This window comes from Ochotona princeps, chromosome 14 (genome assembly GCF_030435755.1).
Source record: "Ochotona princeps isolate mOchPri1 chromosome 14, mOchPri1.hap1, whole genome shotgun sequence".
Lineage (NCBI taxonomy): Eukaryota > Metazoa > Chordata > Mammalia > Lagomorpha > Ochotonidae > Ochotona > Ochotona princeps.
In genome coordinates this window covers 14,244,983-14,267,174 of record NC_080845.1, presented here as the reverse complement: position 1 = coordinate 14,267,174, position 22,192 = coordinate 14,244,983, and the positions used below count along the sequence as shown (strand labels likewise).

Genomic DNA, 22,192 nt, shown 5'->3' with positions numbered 1-22,192 from the left:
GCAGCATTTGTTGGGACTTTTGTCTTCTGATATGATCAATGGTAAAGGAAAGGTAAAGAAATATTTAAAGTAATGTTAAACTTGATTGTAATGTGCTTTTCAACCTAAAAAAATCCCATATTCTCTATGAAATTGCATTCAACATTCAAAGATTTGGTCATTGAGGGGAAATTGATCCAAATAAATGTGAGTCGCAGATGGTTCCACTAGTTCTTAGAGGCATTTTTATCTGGTGGCAGTGCGAAGCAGATTTTATCTTCACTCTCCATGGGGGGCTTGCTGAGGTAGTAGAGCAGCCAAAGCTTTTGCCACGTGCTTTATAGTAGAGAAGAGACTGTAGTATTATGGAAGTTGCTTGATTTAAAGCAGGTCAGAACTACAACAGGTGCTGATGCTTTCGAAGGCAGTGTTCTCTCCAGCCCTAAGCTACTCGTGCCTGGCCTTAAAAAAATCAAACAGAAACCTAATCAAACAGAACCTGAAGTAGGCCTATATGTGGTCAAAATGTTTTTGTGTATTTTTCCCCCTTTTGATGTGAAGATTTTAGGTTGTACTTACCATAGGCAATTTTGAATGATCTGCCCTGTTGACTAAATTGCACAGTATGGCCCCAAGAAATTATTTTCTTCAATTTAACAGCAGTTGGCTGGTTTGTATGTTTGTTTTTTTCAGTCAGTATTCTCATCCAAATAGAGTTTGGTTGAAATAGGTTTGTAGGACTTCACTACAGGCTTTCTTTATCTCAGCTCCTTTTCTACCAATGCAGAGCTCTCAATTGACAGAATAACTTTTTGAAAAGCATTAAATTATAGCTTAATTCAATCTTCCAGTTCTATATTAGTAGCCATATACCTTGGAAAACTTGCATAACTTGTGGAAAATGACAGTAATGGGGACTAGTATTGTATAGTAGGTAAAGCAGCTACCTGTAAGCTTGCCATTCCCTATGGGCACCAGGTCATATCGCAGCTGCTCTTAATTCTGATCCAGCTCCCTCTGATGGCCTGAGAACAGCAGCCAAAGATGGCCCGGGTGCTTGGACCCCTGCTGCCCACATAGGAGTTCTGGGGGAGTTCCTGACTCTTGGCTTTAGCCTGGCTGTTGGGACTAATTTTGAAGTAAACCAGCAGATGGAAGATCTCTCTTTGTGTTTCCTGCTATAGTTCTGATTTCCAAATAAATCTTTATGTAAAAATAAAAAATAGATGACAAAAATGATTCCTACTTCCAGGAAGAGAAACATAACGGATGTAGGAATAATCTAGTTCAGTCCCTACAGCACTCAATAAATGGTGACTATTACTTTTTTAGTTGCTCAGGAGTGCCTGGTGATGTGGGACAACCCAGACATGCCAAGCAATACCTTCCTTCTTGCCTATCTTAATTTACAAGTTTCAGATTGGCAAACACAACCTTCTCAAGCATTTCCTCCCCCTAGACAGAAATCTCCAAAGAAATCTGTTCACCAGTTCCTTTCTATCATCTATCTACCTATTTCTTCATTGTATACATCACTGTGTTCGAATTTGTCCATGTATCTGAACTTCATTGAAGCTGCAGATGGATATTCCGTTATAGTCAGTAGGGTAAACTTGGCTTGAGTTTTACAGTGTTCCCGTGGGTAAGGCAAATAATGCTTAAGTAGTTACACTTGTAATCTAGCACTAATTAATAACCTCTTAAAAGTGAAGTGTTACCGAGCTCTGTAGGAGAGAACTGGAAAGCAGGGCCTAATGTGAGCCTCGGGTCTCTAGCCTGCTCCTGATTCGGGTGCTGATTTACACTCAGGATATGTAGCCCCTCAAGGGATAGCCCAACTAATTACAGATATGAAACAGCAGATGCGTGGATGAATTTTACAAGCAAGCCAGTTGTCAAGTAGAAAGGAGCTTAGCAAAATCCATACCGAGACTCCAGACCTATGCTCTATCTTAGCAGTGTTATTAATATTCATGGAACACTGGCTAAGTCAACTTAGGCAGCTTTGGGACTGGCAGTGGATTCTGGTGGGAAGATCACTGGACATGCAGTCAAGCCTGTATGTGAAACACATCACTGTGCTTCTGGGCATCCGTTTCTCCCTATCTACAATGAAATTGTTGGACAACATCACTAGAATTCCTTCTAGCTCTAGGATTTTAATTAATTGGTTAACCAGCTAAAATTGTAGTACAGTTTCCCCCCAAATGCTTTTTCATAATCATAATTTTACTGTGTTTACAGTAGTGGAAAAAAATTACACTGTGGAATCATTGCAACCCTGGGCCAATTGCTTCTGTAGTTCGACTATTGTGGCTCTGTCACTTAATAGCTATCATCACCCTGCTGAGCTAGTTTCCTCAGCTGGTGAAAGGGAATGAAAATACATAGTTTAAAGAGCTGCTGTGAGAAATGAAAGATATTAATAGGGTAAAATAATGCTAAAAAATGTAAAAATGCTAACTCAGAAAATGTGACTTCCATTGTAAGGGGCAAAGACTTCCATCCCTTCCTGGTGAGCCGATACATTTCCTTCAAGTAAATGCTGGAGATTTCAGAACTGAATTGGGGATGCAGCAGCATGTTCAGTACTTCCTCGCTTCTTAATTAAAAAGCTACTGGAGGAAGAGTAGAATTGCTGCAAGGGCAGAAGCAAAACTCTTTCACACTAGGGTATCCTGCTAAGAAAGTCACACATAAAACTTAAACTCTTAGGACTTAATTAAGATAAGATGATATCTTGACTGAGAGGCAGATAAGTTTTAAAAGATACAAATTGATGTATCTAGGGTACTTCAAATAGTGTGGTTCCAAAGGGGAAAATAAAACCTATGAAATCCAGACACATAAGGGATCTTTAAAAATAGCTTTGATTTTTTTTCACCAAGATAAACTTAATTCCGCCGAGTAAGAACTTTGTGAAGCACCCTTGTCTGTTCATATAGATCTATGGTTATACATGTATACATGTAGGGAAAGAGAAAACATTTAGAAAAAATACTCAGAAACACACATGTTTGGATAGTTTTCTACTAGTCAATATTCATTTACTCAAATAGTTACCAAAAAAAAATAATAAACCACATATCTCACTGTTAGGTGGAGATAATGTAACATGGTGGTTAAAACTAAAGCAAAGAGACCTAAGGTCAGTCCTAATCCATCCATTTATTAGCCTGGTGGCCAGGAAGTCATTAGTTTCTCTGTCTCATTTTCCTTATTAAAATTGTAATGATTCTGTTCCATACCTGACTTCATTATTGTGGAGAGGTTATGAAGATTGAACTATACAAAGACTACTGGCAATTTTGAAGTCATAGTTAACTAAAAATTTGAGAATTACCCTCATTTTTGCAATACAAGGATATTAAAAAACTTGTGGAAGAAAGTCTATTCCCTCACCTCAAAAGGGCTCATTTAGTAACTGGCCAAAATCCTGAAAGAAAACATCAAGAGTTTGTGTGAATGTACACACATCAAATATATGGTCTTGCTATCTGGATAAAGCCAGGGTTTTCTTTTTGTAGCTGACTCAATTGACTGTGTATCTTCACAGAATATTCGGATCCAGGATTCCATTCATTCATCCACTCACTTGTTAAACATGTAAGGTCTCTACTGCTCATCGTTAGCGATATGTATGTGAGAACGAATCTTTGAATATGTCATCAGTCTTACTGTCAGAGTATGGTCTGACTGCAGAGACAATGTATATAAATCATAAAAGTATGCCAAAAATGGGTTAAATAACATGAATCAGAAACAGGGTACCAAGTATCTGAACAAAAAGCATAACATTAGGGGAATGACTGAGAAGCTGGTGCCAGCAGGCATTGAAATGATGCCAAAGTGAGTGAACATTAAAGAAATCAAAAGGTATAAGCCCATTTGTCTGTGAGATTGCTACAATAAGGAGTAATTCCAATTTGTATGTGTCTCTTTTGCCATTTCACTACTATAACTGGCTTAGTGAGGTTTCAATGCTATGTAGACAAGATTGGGATAACAATTTCTTTTGCTGGAGGTGACAGCTAAGATTTGAAAATTAATCCTTTCCTCAGTATTCTAATACATCCCCTTGGGAGGGATCCCTGATGGACCTTGTCTCATAAATACACATTTTATTCCTTTAAAAAATTATTAAATAAGAGCAGATTGTTCCCTCTTAAAAAGCATAAACCACCAGCAGGCACTGTGGTACTATGGTTAAGCTCCTGGTTGGGATATCATCTGAGTACCTAGTTTTGGGTCCTGCCTTTGTTCCCAGCACAACCTCCTGCTGATAGGGACCCCGTGCAGGAGACCCAGATCCAGTGCCTGGCTTTTGCCTTCTGAGTGGCGCAGCCCCAACTATTTCATGCATTTAAAAAGCAGGGTGTTCAGTGCACATTACGGAATGCCAAGGTGAGGTTATCTGTACTGGATGTGACCACAGCACCCAGCCAGCACATATGAGAACCAGGAAGGGAGGGGGTGGAGCCGGCAGGAGTAATATAGGGGATTTCCTCTGCTGGACAGCTACTCCCACTGAAGAGCATGAGCTATGATGGGGGCAGACCAGACAAAGCAGGGCTACAACACCTGTGGGCCTCATGTGGTCTAGATCTGGGAAAAGCCAGGCTGAACTGATTGTTCCTACTGGTGCAAACTAAAATTAAAGTAAGGGTAAGGGTTGGTTGGGCTTAGTTGCAGCATCAGCTGGCAGAAGCTGGCACTGGGGGCTAATTCTGTCAAGTTCAGCCACAGAACTACCTGGAGAGTGCATAATCCAGGAGTGGGAGTGACCTGGGAGGGAAATAGTGGTCTCCTCCCTCTTGGGTTACCACTCCCACTAGAGGGCACGAAAATTAGGACAGGGGCCTGGGGTGGCTAGACAAAGAGGCACCCAACAACATCTGTGTGGGCTGGATAGTTGAGCTGGTTAGATGGAACTAGGCTTTAATACCCATTGACGTGTACGAGAGCCAAACAGGATGTGGGACAGACCGGACTAGTCTGCTGCACATACTGGCAAATCAGGGTAGATGGCAGGCCTGGTGGGGGTTATTGCGGGTCACTCCAAGTAGGCTGCAGGTCCCACTGGTTTATGCGAGGGCCGAGTATGTGCTGGGCAGAATCAGGCTGGACTGCAACACCCATTGGTTCCAGTGGAAGTCAGGGATGGAAACAGAACCAACCCAGCAATTGCAACAACCAGCTGATTGGGGCGATCGACTGTGCTGGGCCCTGTACTTGCTAGTACATACAAGAATTTGGTTTGGGAACACCTCAGACAAAGTTTCTTTTGGGACTCTCCAATCGAACTGCCAGACTCAGAACCCTAACCATGAAAAGACAGAGGACAGAACAAGTCAATCAACCACCTCAGCTATATGTTGGCAGTGAAAAACTGGGCAAACAGAGACTCTATGATGGACTATGTCAATCAGTGGATTCTTCAATGACCTCATTGTGCTTGGAGTGGTGAGAGTGGCAGCAATTCAGAACTGTTGAACTATCAAAACCACTTGAGCAAGGACCCTTTGATCTCTTTTAGCATTAGATTCTTTATCTGAACTTTGAATGGACTGACATAAATAAAATGACCAGTTTAGGAACTGTTAGAAGATCAAGGACTAATATGAACAAAGAACTACAGACGATTTCATGCAAAGGAAAAATATAGTAAAAGTGAGTTATTTTTGTAAAATAATCAAAGAGTAACCAAGAACCTGTTATGGTAGTCAAGAACAGAAAATTCATGGGGGAATGTACAGCCATAGTGGCATTCCTACCATAAGGAGGTAGAGCTTAGACGGTTAAAGAAAACATGAAAAAGGAGCATGAACTATAGTATTCATAATTGAGATGGAAGGCGCCCCTAGAAGTTCCGAAATACTCCAATCATGGTGGTCTTCATCATTTCAGCCATTCCTTTCTAGTCAACTGCAGTATTCCAGATTATAAATTCAATATTTTAATATGAGTGCATGCGTACTTTATAAAGTATTTTGGAGCCACTATAGACCAAGTTTAGTTTTTCCTTCTTTCTTGGGGAAGTTTAAAACTTCCTGCTGTAGTACTGTCAGTTTTAAGGACTTTAAATCATGATTTGTCACAGGATACATATTGATAGAAATCTGGATGGCAAGTTTAAAAACAATTTTCTGTGCCTTTTCAAAAGCTGAATACATATGCTTCATTGCAAAAAAACCCAAACAAACAAACAAACAAACAAAAAAAAACAAGGTGTGGAAGAGCTTTTTCCATGTTTTTTTCTCTTTCTGCCTTTCAGATACGTAGATGACACTTTAAGAAACAAGTCTAAGCTAATTAATGTTGACAAAACTTTTCAACAGAGTCTGAGTGGCTTTTTTTTTTTTTTTTTTTTTTTTTTTTTTTGGTGTTTGCTAGCAGTTTTCAGAAGCCCTGTGTCTGCACATGCATTTAAGAAATCTCAAATAACCCCAGTGTTATTGCCAGTAACAATAAGAACCTATTCTCTGAGAACCCTCATTCCAGGCCTAACTCCAAGCCACTATAAAACACCAAGCTCACAGTCCTTCCCTGTTCAGCCATTTCTGGACTTGCATGGGAGTTCCTACTACTGTCCCTGGAAGCCCTCATGTGAGTAACAAAGCTTAGCATACCTACTCAGTTTCAGTATGGCATCACAGTCCCAGTAAGTTAACCAAGGGTTGGGTTTACCTCTCCTCTGGGATGACTACAGTTGACAGAAGCTGCAGAGAGTCTAGGTGATCTCTGCCACCACTGAAGGGCTGTCTTTTGCTTTTGTTTGCTAACTGCCTTGGTGTAGGTTTTTTGGTTTAAGGTTTTTGTTTGGTTTTCGAATCACTGTGCTTCATTTGCTGAATCCTATCAAGCCTCTGTTACACTTAGAAAAGTTTGTTTCAGAAGAGAAAGATTCCTTCTGGTTCACTCTCCCACATGCCTGCGATAGCTTGGGCAGGCCAGCCAAAGCAGGGAGCTAGACGCTCCATCCAGGTCTCCCATATGGATTATGGATAGCAACTGCATGAGCCTTCACCTATTGCTTCTTGGAGTCTACAACAACATGAAGCTAGAATCAGAAGTACAGCCAGGCCTCAAACCCAACTGTTAGCTTAGGTGCCAGGCCAAACATCCACCCTACACATTTTTATAATTGGATTTCAAGGATAGGAGTAAACTGACCCTAGGTTTATGTCTTGGTCCAAACCTGTCTATGTATCTCAGGCTGAGTTGTATGAATTCTGGCAAAAGCTGTAACTGTTACTAGGCTCACAGAAATGACTATTAGGACCAAATATTGTCCCTCTGTATATAGTATTCAAGGGGAATACTAATACACGGTAATATTCAGTCAGTTGGTGGGCCTCATGGAAGGACGTATGAAATGATGTGATTCACACTTCTAAATGCAGAAAGGTTACTTATAGTTTTTTTAAATGCCTTTTCTGGATAGTACCAACAGGGGTGTACAGAGACCTGGAGACTCACATCTAGGCAGGTGGAGCAAGCCGACTGGGCTTCAGAAGGCTGGGACGCAGGGACTGTGGATTGCCCAGGGAGGGGGGAAGGAGATGTGTGGAAGGGAGGACCGCTGAGGGTGTTACAGGTGAGAAATGACCTCTGAGGAACTTCCATCAACAAGGCCACTGTACCTGCAGGTAAGTGAGGGGGCTGAGACCGAGTAGGTTTGGGAGGGGGAAATTGAGAACCTTCAAGGGTCAGACCAATGTGCTAGGCAACATAGGAGACCTGAGCTGGGTTAGTTAGAAGCAACCCTCACTGAACACCACTCACTAGCACACACTAACCTACCAGTGAGAGTTGGAACAGGAGATGGGTGATGTTAGGTTGGGCCATGACACTAACCAGCATGTGAGAGAATCAGGTCTTGGGGAAGATTCTGTGGAGGATATGTGACCCTACCTCTTTGGAATTGCAATTTCTTTTGGTTTGCTTAAGAGCTGAGATAGTGATGGGCTGAGCTAGGCATGACCATGGAACCCTCCAACACTCATGGGTACTGGGGTTAGGAACAGGTCAGGCTGGTCCAAACTATAGCACCCACAGGTGCACCCAAGAATAGGGTGTGGGGCAGGCTGGGCCACAACATCCACCAGCTAATACAAAGGCCGGGTTGGAAGGGGCAGACTATACAGGGTAAGGGTCTAACACTCTCTGGCACATGTGAAATCTGAGTCTGGGAGTGAGCTTGCTGGGCGAACTTAGGAAACTCCCCTGTGGGCCACAGCTCCTGTTGATGAGCATGTGATTCAGGCCTGGATGTTGGTCAGGATTGGCAAGGTAGCTCAACTATAGGCAAGCATGTGGGTTAGTTCTGGAGGGGGGCAGATTGGGCAGGTCTGAGCCCAAACTGACCATACTGGCATGTGCAGGAGCCAGGCTGGAGGGCAGGTCATGCCAGGCTATGGTGTCAGACCCACCACTTTGCAAGAGCCATGGATTGGAGTAGACTGGTCAGGGATAGGCTGCAACACCCACCAAGGAGAGTCAGGACTGGGAGTGGGCCAGGACAGGCCTGGCAGCACCATCCAATGTAAAGGCCAAGACAGGGGATGGGCTATGCCAAGCTGGGTCAGAGGAACCATTGGCATGTACAAGATCTATGGCTGGGAACAGGCCTATTTGGGGAGCTAAGGGGAAGACCCAGCTGGGTTGTAGTTCCCACTAATGAACATGAAAGCCAGAATGGGGGTCGTGATCTGGGCTGGACATGGTTGTAGTGTCCCTCAACATGGGTGTGGCCTGGGTCTGGGGTGTGCCACAGTGGGCTAGGCTCCAGCACTCACTGGTGCTCATGAAGGCAAGGGTGGGTACAGGACAGGAAGGGCTAGATCTTTGCACCCACTGAATCATGCGAGAGCTGTGTCTGGGCACGGACCAGGTAGCACCCAACAGTAAGAACCAGCATGAATATGTGCCGGCTGGGCAAGGCTACTGTTTCTGCCAGGACAGGAGATGGACTAAGTCAGTCTATCCAAGGACCCACCAGTGTGCACGAAATCAGCCACTGGAAGCAGACCTGATAGAGGAGCTTGGGGAACTCCTCTGTCAGGATACAATCCCTGCGGGTGAGTGCACAATCAAGGCTGGGAGCAGCCCAGACCAGGCGAGATTACAGTACCTGCTGACATACATGTGGGCCTGGCTGGGCCAGGCTGGGCCAGTTCATAACATCCAGTGGCAGATATGAGAACCAGAATAGGTTGGTGAACAGGCTGATTCGGGCCGCAACACTAGTCAGTTCACTTTAGAGCCAGGACTGGTGGCTGTCCCAGCTAAGCTAAGCTGCAACAACCACCAGCCTGAGCTGGAACTAGGCACAGATTGGGCTAGGCCAGGTTGCAGAACCCTCTGGCACATGCTGAGGTGAGATGGGCCATGCCAGACTGGGCCATAGCATCAACCAGCAAATGTGAGACCCAGGGGTAGGGGTGCAAGCTTGGGAGGGGGGACAGGGTGGGCTCCTCTGCTGGGCTACTGCTCCCAGTGGTGGGCATGAGAACTGGGACCGGGGCAGACCACGCAAGTCAGGGCTATAATACCTATTGGCCTGCATGTGAACTGGGTTATGACGAGAGCCAGGCTGGGCTAACCGTCTGTATCTACTGGTGCATGCATGAGCCAGAGTAATTGCAGGCTGGTTGGGCTTTGCCACAGCATCAGCTGGCAAGTGTTGGGATTAGGGGCAAATCTTGTCAAGCTAGACTACAGAACCACCTGGACAGTGCAAGATCTGGGACTGTGCCCAGTAAGGAAACTGTAGGTCCTCTCTGATGAGCTGCAACTCCCATTGGTGAGCATGAGAACCAGGGCTGGGGGTGGGCCTAGCTAGACAAGGGTGGCACATACTGGTGAGTGTGTGTGGATAGTGTGTGTGGATGGTGTGCTGGATGATGGGGTCATTTGTGTTGAATTAGACTCCAATGCCCATAGATGTGTATGAGAGCCAAATGGGATGTGGGACAGACTGGACCAATCTGTGGCACATACTGGCAAGCAGGAATTGGGGGAACCAGGATTGGGGGTGGAGGTTATTGGGGGGATCATTCTGAATAAGCTGCAATTCCCAACGGTGTATGTGAAGACAAGTGTGTAGTGGCCTGGGTTGGGCTGAGCCACAGCATCCATTGCTCTGCAAGACATGGGGCTGGAGACAGAACCAACCCAGCAATTGCAACTACCAGTACGTGCATTGGCTGATATGGGTGACACACTGATCCAGACCCCGTACTGGCAAACACAAGGGTCAGGTTTGGGATCACTTCAGATGAGGATTCTTTGGGAATCTCCTCAACTGAACTGCTAAATTCAGAACTCCAACCATGGGGAGAATTGCAGAATCTGTGGAGTACATGTGTCAGAACTGGGTCTCCTCAGGGGTAAGACAGAGCAGTGGATGGCATGCCCAAATGCACATGGGAGATATGGCAGTCCTTTAGGGCCTACAGAGGAAATCTGATACAATAGCAGAAGAAGGAAGGCAGAACAAATTGGTCAACTACCCCAGCCAAAAAATGACAGTAAATATCTGGGCAAATGAAGACTATAAAGTCGACTATGTCAACCAATGGACCTTGAAAGTATTTCCTCATCCTTGGATTAGCAAGATCGATAGCATGTAAGAACTATCAAAACCACTTGAAAAGCACCCTCAGAACATGCTCCACATTGGGATCCTGGGATGGCATCGGATGGCTATTCCCCATTCCTGGGGAGTGGGGCAGTGGGGTGACTATGTGTGGCTTCTCTCCTTATCTTCCCCCTTCTCCCAGATATAGGAGGAAGAAAAAAAATTGGAAACGATAATCTTGTGTCCTCTTTCCCCTAATTCTCGAACCTCCCCACCCTGATTTTTTTATTTTTGACACCATCAAAAATAAAAAATAAATTTTAAAGTCTTTTCTGTTATTTTTGCCTGGGCCACTGTGGTTAAAAAAAATGATCATCGGGGTTGACAGTGAGGCACAGTTTGTTCAGCTGCCACCTGCAGCACTGGCATCCCAAATGATTTTCAGTTCATGTTCCATGTGATCCACTTCTGATCCAGCCCCTTGCTAATGTACTTGGGGAAGCAGCAAATAACAGGGCCCAAGTACTGGGCTCCCTGACACCCATGTGGAGACCTAGATGAAGTTTCTGGCTTTGGCCTAGCCCAGCCCTTGGATATTGCAACCACTTAGGCAGTGAATGAGGGGATGAAATGGCTTTGTCTTTTTCTTTTTGTAAATCTGCCTTTCAAATTAAAACAAATCCCCATTCTCAGGGTTACAGAGTACCATCCATGGCATAGTCCAGGGATTTATTCAAATCAGATGTAATCCCCAGAGTCCTAAAATCCTAAAATGAGTCTACTGGGAGAGACCCTGTTCTGATGATACAGACCTGTTACTCTTAAGAGGAAGAGATTTGTAAATACCATCAGTATAGAGGGAACTCATCCATGCCTGCCACCAACACATCGATAGTGAAACAATGTGAAACAAATTTGGATGCAGGTAGGGTGAGAGAAAACACACACACGCACACAATGGAACAGATACCTACAATTTGACCTGACTGTACATTCAGTATTTACTGAAAGAACATATACAACAACAAACAAGATACTAAAATCTTGCTAACTGGCTTTTACATTCTGCAACTGGGTTCTGAATTAACTTTTAACATCTGCTGAATTGCACCAGTTGTATAATGGGATCAAATTACAGTTATACTCGGAAATTACCTTAAATTTAAACAAAGTACTTGTATAATCTTAGGGGAGTTTGTGAAGAAATTTCGGGATATGTAAGGAAGAAAAAAATGTCTCACGCATCAGAACTACTGCCTTGCCTAAATTTCCCATGACTACACAGGTAGCCATAGTATTCACTTCTCTGACAATCTAACTCACTGAACAATAAATTTGATTTAAACTTTTGGCACTTGGGATGGACTTGCCAAGAAGGAAGCACATTAAGTCTTCCCCTCCCCAACTAGTTAAAATAGTTAATAATTTAAGATAGGACATTTGAGTTTTGAAACCCATATATTATACATATTTATAGAAGAGCTATTATTCCCCACTGTTTCATCATTTAATGTTTCAATTTAGCCTGTTTTTAAACCCAGAAAGGGTGAGCAGCATAGTGGATAACTGCACTGTTCAGGCTCCCATAGCAAACACTGAAATTACCAACTATTCATTCTGTAACTAAAAAACATTGTAGTCATAGATCCGGCTAAGATGTTCAGTGCCTATTTTAATACCCTCATTATTGCCCTCACTTTTGAGGGACTCAATATTCCCCTTACTCAGAGCCTTACGTGTGTGACTGCTAGATGGGCCAATTGGTAGTTATGGTCATGTCCCTGCTGGAATGAAAACAGAGGGAGTCTCTTTAGAAGTGTACCAAATATCTGCTTCTGCCCAGAAGGTACTTATTGTAAGACAAAAGTGCCTTTCCACCCTTCTGAGTATTTAGCTTATCGTGAGAATAGAAAGAATTCCTAGTCACACCCTTCTGATAGCTCCTTGTTTTATGATGAGCAAGCTAGACAGGATTACAACTCTGGCCTTCTCTTGAGCTTTATTCCCATCCTCTTGTTGACTATTAGCTCTTGTTCTGCTCACTTAAATTGCTTAAAAGACACTACCCCTGGGGTTGGTGTGGTGGCTGTGCAAGCTAATCTTCCACCTTGCAGCATCAGCCTCCGTATGGGTGCCAGTTCTAGTCCCAGCATCTCTACTTCTGGTCCAGCTCTATGATTATGGCTAGGGAAAGTAGCAGAGGATGCTTCAAGTCCTTGGGATCCTGAACTCAATGTGGGCGACCTTGAAGAGGCTCTTGGTTCCCAGCTACCAATAAACTCAGCTCTGGCTGTTGCAACCACTTGGAAAGTGAACCAGTACATGAAAGACCTTCTCTCTCTGTTGCCCCTTCTCTCTCTCTGTGAAATCACCTTTCAAATAAATAAATAAATCTTAAATAATGATTTAAAGAAGGAAACCACTTCCACGGTCTTCTCAGGTCTTTCCTCTCTTGGACCCTTCCTCCTGAAGCTGCAGCAAGAGGTTTCTATCTTTAATAAGCCCTGCTTTGCTCAATGAAATCATCTGCAAGAAAATCTTTCATGTGAGATGAGAACCTAGTTTGCCTCCGCCGTTGACATCGAATTTGCCATACTGTGACTTTAACCACATGCAACATACCAGTCACCACACTTTTAAGAAAATTCACTGAGCATACTTGCTGATACACAAACATTCTCAGAGGAAGTCACAAAAGAGACACATCCAACCTGATGTCTGCTAGCTGTAACCATTTTGATGCAGATGGTGGAATTTCATTCTTTTTCATAGCTGGCTAATATTCAATTACATATAGTGGTAGCAGAGTGTTAAGCTTTTGACTGTAAGGTAAATTGAAAATGTGTTTAAAGATGGAAATAAGCATAAATTGTATGTTTAAAAAGAAGAGGGTGTGAATGGAGCACTAGCTCACACATAGCACAATGTTCCACTACACTGCTTACATTCCTAATAGCTCAGCTAAGGGCACTTCTATCCCTATACTCAGGAAACAGAATCAGCAACATTAAAGTAAACTCAGTATGTTTTAGGCATGTTTCAGTTCTAGAAACAACATATTCCTCACAATTTTTAGTTAAATTCCTTAATAATGTTCCTCACTACTAAGCCTACCTTTTCTTGATATGCCGCAATAAAAATTCTTAGAATTGGGCTCGGAGTGATAGCCTAATGGCTAAATCCTTGCCTTGTATGTGCCAGGATCCCAGATGGGCTCTGGTTTGTGTCCTCGCTGCTTGGCTTCCAATCCAGCTCCCTGCATGTGGCCTGAGAAAGCAATAGAAGATGGCTCAAAGCCTTTGAACCCTGCACCTGCATGGGGGACCTGGAAGAAGTTCCTGGCTACTGGTTTTGGATTGGCTCAGTTCCAATCATTGCGGCCACTTGGGGAATGAAGCAGTGGATGGAAGACTTTCTTTCTGCCTCTCCTTCTCTCTATAAATCTGAGTTTCAAATACAATAAATTTCTTGACAAAATTCTTAGAAGTGCAGTACAAGAACTACTGTGTAAGTGCCTCCCAGAGAGTCCATCATGCCCCTAAAGTTGCTAAACCTTGCCTGATGGTTGTAAGTTGCCTGGAGACATCTGGTACAAGAAACTGCTATTCAGTCCTACCCTCTGTGCCATTAAAGCACGATTGCTGACACACTGGGCTCTCCTGGAAAGAGAGGCAATTATAACAAGCCCTGAACCTATTACCCTCCATGTCCTGCTGTCTCTTATGCTGTGAGTCACAGAAGTAGCACTTGGGAAGCTCATTATAACCACTTGAGAACTTACTATAGCAGAGTCAAACCGGAAGTATCCCATCTGTTGGAGGACCCCGCCCATCTCCAGTCCTTCCCAGGTGCCACAGTGCTCATGAAAATCACTTCCTTTCCTAGACACCTTGGCTTCCTGGGGATCCCCTTTGGATCAACTGAGTGAAAAACACAGGGAATTTATACATTTTTGGCAAAACCATCATCATTATGTGGTGAAACATAGGACAGAGCTGCTAATTTTTAGCCTTTAACTAAAATATTCCTTAATAACGGGAAGTTTGGTATATCAGCATAGCACACCAAACTTCCTACAGCACTGGGTGCTATAGCAAAGAATCTTTCCAGATACACAGGTCTTAAAACTCTTGAACTATAATCTGTTCATCTGCTCCATCAAATGGCAGCAAAACTATTTCCCTATCCAAAGCTGCCTCTAGGGTAAAGAACTCCGTCTCTACCCCAACGATAACTAAAGTATATATCCAGGCCAGTTCTGCACATGATACATGCACAACAGAGACTCACTGAGACACTCCTTACCTCTTTCAGTGTTCCCGACATTACTCACAGTGACTAAAGCATCCAATTTCACTTCAGAAAATATATATTCTCCTAGGCTCTTACGCAAGTGTGGTGTTTTCCCTTTTGTTATTAGCTCTAGGCTAGTAACAGGGGGTCACAGAGAACCACAAATGGCTTACTTAAAAAAGTTCAATTAACTCAAACTTGACACACGTTAGTCATCAAACATCATAGTTGAATTGTAATAAAGATTCGGGCTCCTAGAGGTGGCTGGCTGCCCCCCAGGGCTCGGAGCAGCCCTGGGGGAGCGGCCCAGCCAGGCCGGATTCGAGAACAAGGATTCAGCATGCCAAGACCACCGCCGCAAGGCAGTGAGGGGGTCCCTGGCTTTGGGCCAAATGGTGCCAGGCTTGCCTGCTGGCCGCCCGGCGGCGAGCTACGGAGTTTTTAAGATCAGAAAACGCTGCCCAGGGACACTCTTGAATAAGGCCAGCCTTTGTGTAGGTCAGAGATGAATTTCTGGTGATTCCCAGCAATAGTAAACATGAACACTAGGGCAAGAGTGGGACTGAGACATGAAGGTTTAAATGAGAGTACCCATAAGAACTATTAGAACCAGATTGAGTTACCAACCAAACCAAGACCCAGAAGCTCGAGTGGCCTAGTAGGGAGACAGTGGGCATCTTCCTCTTAGGTAACTACCCCTCTGATGAACACGAAACCAAGATAGGGGTGGGATAGCTAAACAGAAATGCACATGTCAGTATTTATCTGGGCTGGGGAGAGGGCTGGTCGGGTTGAGTTGGGCTTCAAAAAGCATCAATAATTTCCAGAGTTTAATGAGAGGTAGGACAGACTGAACAAGACTGCGGTAACTCACTCACATGAATGGAAAGCAGGGACGGGTGTAGATCGGGCGGAGATTGTGTGGAGTCGTCCCAACCAGGCTACAGCTCACATTGATTTGTGTGGGGACTGAGTGTGAAGTCGGTAGGATCGAGCCGGAACACAATACCTGTTGGTCCAGGTGGATGACAGAGCTGGAAACAGAACTGACCCAGCGGAGTCTGGTCACCTTAAGCAGGGCTATGACATTAACAACACACCAGAGAAACATACCGGGGAAAGACTCAGTTGGGGAGGCGAGGGCCAAACCCTATAGAAATTCTAGCCCCACAGGTCACTTCTACAGATGGAATGGTGATGGACTAAGCTAGGTGTGACTGGGAAGCATGCCTTTGACCACAGATTGGAGAACCGACGGCAATCTGGACTAGTTGGGGCAGCGGCGCTCGAGTGTGCATCCTGAAGGGATGCGGGGTGGGCCGGACTACAACGTTCACCAGCTCAAGCAAGGCAAAGGGGAGGGCCAGATTGCACCGGCACTGGCCCAAAGCGCAGTGGCATGTAGGACAATGGGATCTGGGAGGGGCTCAAAGGGGAGAAACGTGAAGTTCCCCAGGCGAATTATATCTCCCACTGGTGAACTGGGGGTCGGAAAGGCTGGGCAAAGCTGCATCAACAGCTGGTCAATGTATTAAAACGGCAATGGAATGGGCGCGCCGGGCAATACAGAGCACACCTTAGCCCACAATTAAGGTTGGTAACCAGTGTGGAGAACAGGACATGCCCAGCTAAGTTTTTATACCAACTGGTTGGCGTGAGCCACGGACGCTGATCCACAGTGTCTAAGGCTAAGGTTGTGACAGGTGAAGGGCTAGGCCAAGCTGAGTCAGAGCAACCACAGGCAGGCAGATCACTGGCTGGGAACAGGCAGTGGTTGAGGGGCTAAGGGAACACTGTAGCTGGGTGGAGGTTCCCACCAAGAGGCACATGAGCTGGAAAGGGGCTGCGTCTAGTCAGGATACAGTTGTCTCCCTTGGCACAAGTGTGGACTGGGACAAGACGCACAGGGCCAGGCCAGACTGCAACACTTTCTGATATGTTATGATGTTTTTATGTCAGTCTGGTTGCTTCCAAATAATCTCTTTTCACTAGCAGAATTCATCACGTGCTCATGAAGTAGACGATAGCATCATTTTTCCCAAAAGACTTCTGTGTTTCCTTTTAGTTAAGCATGTGTTGGTTACTCAGAGGCACATTATTTTATCAGGGTGCTATAATCTGTTGTTGTTGTTGTTGTTGTTGTTGTTGTGATTGATGTGGCTGTTATGAAATGATGTCAATCCAGAAAACAGTAATATTATTTCAACCCCAAACAGCCTGTATCTCATGCAGTAAGACATTGTGAAGTAACCAATGAACCAACAATCGATATGAGTCAGATTGCTTATGATCTACATCAAGAATTGTAAAACCTAATAAACTTGTAGGGCCCTATGATACTTGGAAATGGGGAGGGAGAGCAGAGAAATCTTATATCACCCTAGTAGGTGTGAGTAAGACGGGAAGTATCACCTATCAGGATCATAACTGGTAACTCATAGACAGCAGACCTGAGTCAGCATTAGACAAAAGCAAAACTACAAAGACATGTGGGGGGAATCAGGAGCAATCCTAACAACCTCTTAACAGGAAGTCATACGCATAGAGCAGGGGGGGACCCCAGAGTGGAGCAGGGGGACAGGGGGCTTGTATCCCAACCCTGAAGACTCCCAGAGCCTCACCAAGGACTATCAGTACAAGCACCGAGGACTACATCCCTACTGCCAAGGAGACCACGGGGGAAATGGAGTGCCTTCAGAGGACAAGAACTCTGAGGTCACCCACCCCATTTGGATCTACAATATGGGATGGAAGAAGCCCAATTCCTGCCTTGCACGATCCAGGGTCATCGGAACGACAACCAGGATCCCTGAGCGGTCCGCAGAAACAGAAGAACAGTAAACTTCCTTTGGAACTAGGGAGAGGAGCATTCTCTGGCCCTTGCCTGCCTCCAACTTTGGGTCCCCAACCTCTTTCGTAAGGACCATCAGGATCGCTCCAGAAACCCCTCATAACAAACAAACAAATGAACAAACAAACTAGAATAGATAGACAGAGAACAACTAGGATAGCTTAAAAAAAGACAGGAAGCAGTCAGCCGGGATGCACTTATAACTCACTGGGATCCCACTGGGTGGGATCAGTTACTCCTCTCTGGGGTGATAAGGATTTCTCTGCACACCCCTCCCAAAAACATTCACCTAAACTGTTGACATTTGTCCTGTTAAAGTTTTAGAGTTAGACTACCCGAAAAACAACCAGGTTCAGCAAAATCATGCTTCAATGCTATAAAATGCTAAATACTAACATTAAAATAGACAAGAGACAGCTGAATAGCAATCTATAGCCATTTTAAGGTATATAGAACATGGCTGAATATAAACCAAAATTGAAATGTCTATGAAGAAGTTACAGGTTGTGGTTGAGAACCTACATTTCCCTAGTAACATATTGGTTAATCAATACCATGTCAAGTAATGCCATAATGTCGTAAATGGTTGTAAATATTATGTTGGGTTTTTTACCTGATTGGGATGATACTCTGCTGGTTCTACCTTCAGACCAGAGATGGTCTCACCAAGAAGCCATTGAACTTACCAGGACAATAAGATGATGGACTTTATGATTGGTCAAAACCTCCAATGAAAGAATCTCAACTGAATTTAAACTATGGAAATGCAACAAGGTGGAGCAATCCACCGTGGGGGGGGGGGAGGGTTTGGGGAAGGGGGGGGAATCCCAGTGCATAAAAAAATGTGTCACATTATGCAATGAAATTAATAAAAAAAGAGAGAAAATAGTTATAAAATCACATGCACAGTAGGATATCATTTATGCAAAACTAATAAAACAGGCTCCGTTTTTGATATTTGACCGCTGAAACCCTACCCCCTTTTGAAACTTGATAAAAATGCACCGATACTAACATGTTTGGTGCCAGGGATGAATTCAAACCATGCATGCACCAGAGAGCACACGGGAAACAACCTCACTCTATTAACACCCTATTATATAAAGCAAGCTCCTCTCCCTGCTCTCTCAAGTCATTTTTGGACATGCCAGAAAGCTTCCTCTGCTTTCCCCAGAAAGTTTCATTATGTAAGTGATATATCTTTTTATATCTTCTTGGTGTATGGGCAGCCATCAAGAGTCTCAACATCAGAACCTAATACTGAGTAGGGCCTCTACTACTATTTCAGAATGATAGTGAGGTTTAAACTTAGATATTGAAAATTAATTTATAATAAGTGAACTTTTTATAAGCTTATTTTCTGATCAATCACACGAATAAAGCCATGTATCTTATGAAATGATATTTAACATTTCATCTTTATGCCAGTAAACCTCTAAATCCCACATGCCTCTAGCTCCGAAACTTGGTTGACACATTTGATGATTCTCTAAAAGTGTTGGAAATGATGTTAAATGAAAAATGTCATCTCTCAAAGCATCTCAAAGGATGAAGAGCGATTAGGCATTAATTTATCTCATCCAAGACCCAGGAGCTGGATCTTCGAGGATAAAACTTTTACTCATTGACACAATGGAAAAGAGTCCACACATACCCTGGATTCTTCATAAAAAAACTAATTGTCAGCAAGATGCAAATGACTAAAAAAAGTACAGATTCTGTTCTGGTGACCACGGCCACAATATTTATGTTCTTCTCCTCGTTTAAAGGAACTTACCAACTCCAACCAACTTAATATGAATGAGGATATTCTTCAATGACCTGTAACATTCCACACGCTATGCCTAGCAACACCTGCCAGTGTGGGCAGGCTCTCTGGAGGAAATTAAACTCTAAATGTCGGAAACAATTCTGGGTGTGTCAAGGGACGTAGCTCCCTATGGAAACAAATTACAGAAAGGGATCTTGATCTTCCTCCTGGAAGATGCTGAGTTCCGTGACTTAGGCTGCTTGTGTAACTAGGCCTCAGCCAAGGTCTTAATCTCCTTTTGGTTCTTAAAGTAGCGTTTATCCAATTATCCATTTTATTGTCATTGGGCTATTCCTTAGGGACCCTAGAGAGTAGTCAGAGCTGAATTCAGCTCTCTCTCTCATTCCCATACTCCTTCTCTGCTGCACCCGTGGAATACCAGCGTCCACTCAGGCTCATAAGTCAGAAATCTTGAACTCTCTCATCATCTCTTTCCTCTTGCCTTCCACCTTTTACCATTAAATCATAAAGTTCTCGTTGCTTAACATTTTTCATATCGCCATTTATACTTTTCTTCATTCTTATGGGTATTGAATGCTAAGGTGCTACTGTGTTTCTCCTTGAAACATTGTACAGATTTCTGAATGATCATCCTGATTATCATCCAACTTCCTATATGTGCTTTTTCCTATTCAGTCCTGCCTCATCCATGCCAGAATCAAATTCTAGAAGACAAATGCTCATAACAATCCATAATCCCTTTAAATGATCTTTAGTTGCTTCCCATAAAAGTACAAGATCCTTAAAATGGTGTTTACATCCCAATGACACACGGTTCCTGTCTCTATTTTTCCAAGAATCCTCTCATACTTCTATACTTTCCTAGCAGTCACTCTGCTAAACCCACAGTTTTATCTCAGGGACATTTCTGTGCACGTTTTCCTTGCTATTTGGAACAATTCCCCTCTCCATAATGACCTATTTTGGCCCAAATCTCACCTCATTCGGGTTTTCTTAATATGCCTTTTTATCCACTTCACTGACTGAGTCACGTGTGCACAGCATCCTTTTTTGTTTCCTCTGCTAGTATTTACACATCACATTGTGATTTGTCTTGGTACTTGTTTCTCTCTGTAAGACTAGAAGAGCCCTATGTAGGCAGACAAGCATTTATCCGTAGACATCTTCAAGCATAACATCGGAAACACAGCAGACACTGAAATTATCACTGAATAAAACCAGGGTAGGGGTCAGTTTAGCTCATGTGTGGATATGAACCATTTGGATCACAATTCGCACCAGCTGGCTGTACTTCCTCCTCCTCCTCCCACTAGCTGCCTCCCAGAACCACTAAGAGAAAATGAGCTAGGTTGAGAGGACAGCAAATGCTTCCCTCTGATTTGCTTTTTCTTAGAAAATCCTCAGAACCATGATTGAAAGTCACGTTCCTTTCTGGACTCAACGCAAACTTTGTCATAATGCAAAGTTAACCCTGGAAGAGAGATGCCTTCTATCTTGCGACATATAATCTATATCTCCATAAAGCTATTACAGACAAAAAATAGATAACTTTGGACGTGTGATATCTTGAATTAATTTTCAACAGACTTCCTCTGATGAGAGAGAGGAAGAGGAAGAAACCTTAATGCTGTTTTGGTACTAATTCTTTTACTTATCAGGCCTCCGTTTGAGCAAAATGGTGTCTCTGAAGTTCCCCAACTACATTAACATACCAGGTTATGAATCTTTCCAGTTACAAATTGGCATGATCCAAGGACCCCTGACCTCGGGAACTTCTTGAAGCATGATTTCTAAAACAGCCTTCCATTTACCTAGACACTGGTAGAATGGAAAGCAACAACAAAGAGGACTTCAGGTGCCAAGGAAAGGAAGGAAAGCTTGGGATTAGATGATGATAAAATAAGGCTCAGAGGAATACTGGTCAAGTGAGTCTCTAAGAACTGGTTCAGAACCTGCACTTTTACCCTGGGCCAAGATTTTGCTTAGAAACAAAGATCTGAATGGCCAGCACCCTAAGGGTTCCATTACACTGATCCTTCTCCTGTTTAGTCTTCCTAAGTAGCTTTAGCTTTTGCAAAGAGAAGAGAAACATCTGTGCAAACTGTCTTTCTAGAAAGTCACTGTGGCCAAGTAATCGCAAAATGTAAATTGTGAGAGGATTAGAACAAGGGAAAAGAGCAGAAAAAGAAGGCTAAAGAGACTACTTTTGACTAATTCTATACCTTTTGATTGTATTTCTTACACTCCATCCCTGTATTGCAGTTTTCTAGGCACAAAGATATTGAGCTTAATGGGGTGGCTCTAAGAATTAAATGAATCTTGTATGGTAAAGTGTCCAGCAACCACTGGCTACAGAGTGAACTTTCAGTAAATAGCATCTGCCTGTGTAAAGAGGCAGTCAGGCAGGTGGACTGTGAAGTCAATCAATGCTGGAATGCAAACTTGCTTCTGCCTATTATCATCTATGTATATGACTTCAAGCAGATGAATTTTCTCATTTGAAACAAGAAGCTAGGCCTGGCCAGGCAGCATGCCTAGTCGGCAAGGGAGCTGTGGGGGTGCTGGGTCAGACCCCACTGTTTCCAACCCAGAACCCACCAGCCATACAATACAGAGAGGCTGAGGAAGGCCTGTGGAAGGGGATCTGGGGACATATGGGCATGTTTGACAAACGTGGAATGGCTTCTTGGGGATTCCAGGGACCAGACCACACACT

General features: G+C 43.7%; 1 protein-coding gene across 4 annotated transcripts in view; it reads right to left on the bottom strand.

Annotated features, from left to right (window-relative positions):
• Positions 1–22,192, bottom strand: part of ASTN2 (astrotactin 2) — a 980,906-nt gene that overhangs the window by 245,691 nt on the left and 713,023 nt on the right. The gene's annotated exons all lie outside the window — the stretch shown is intronic.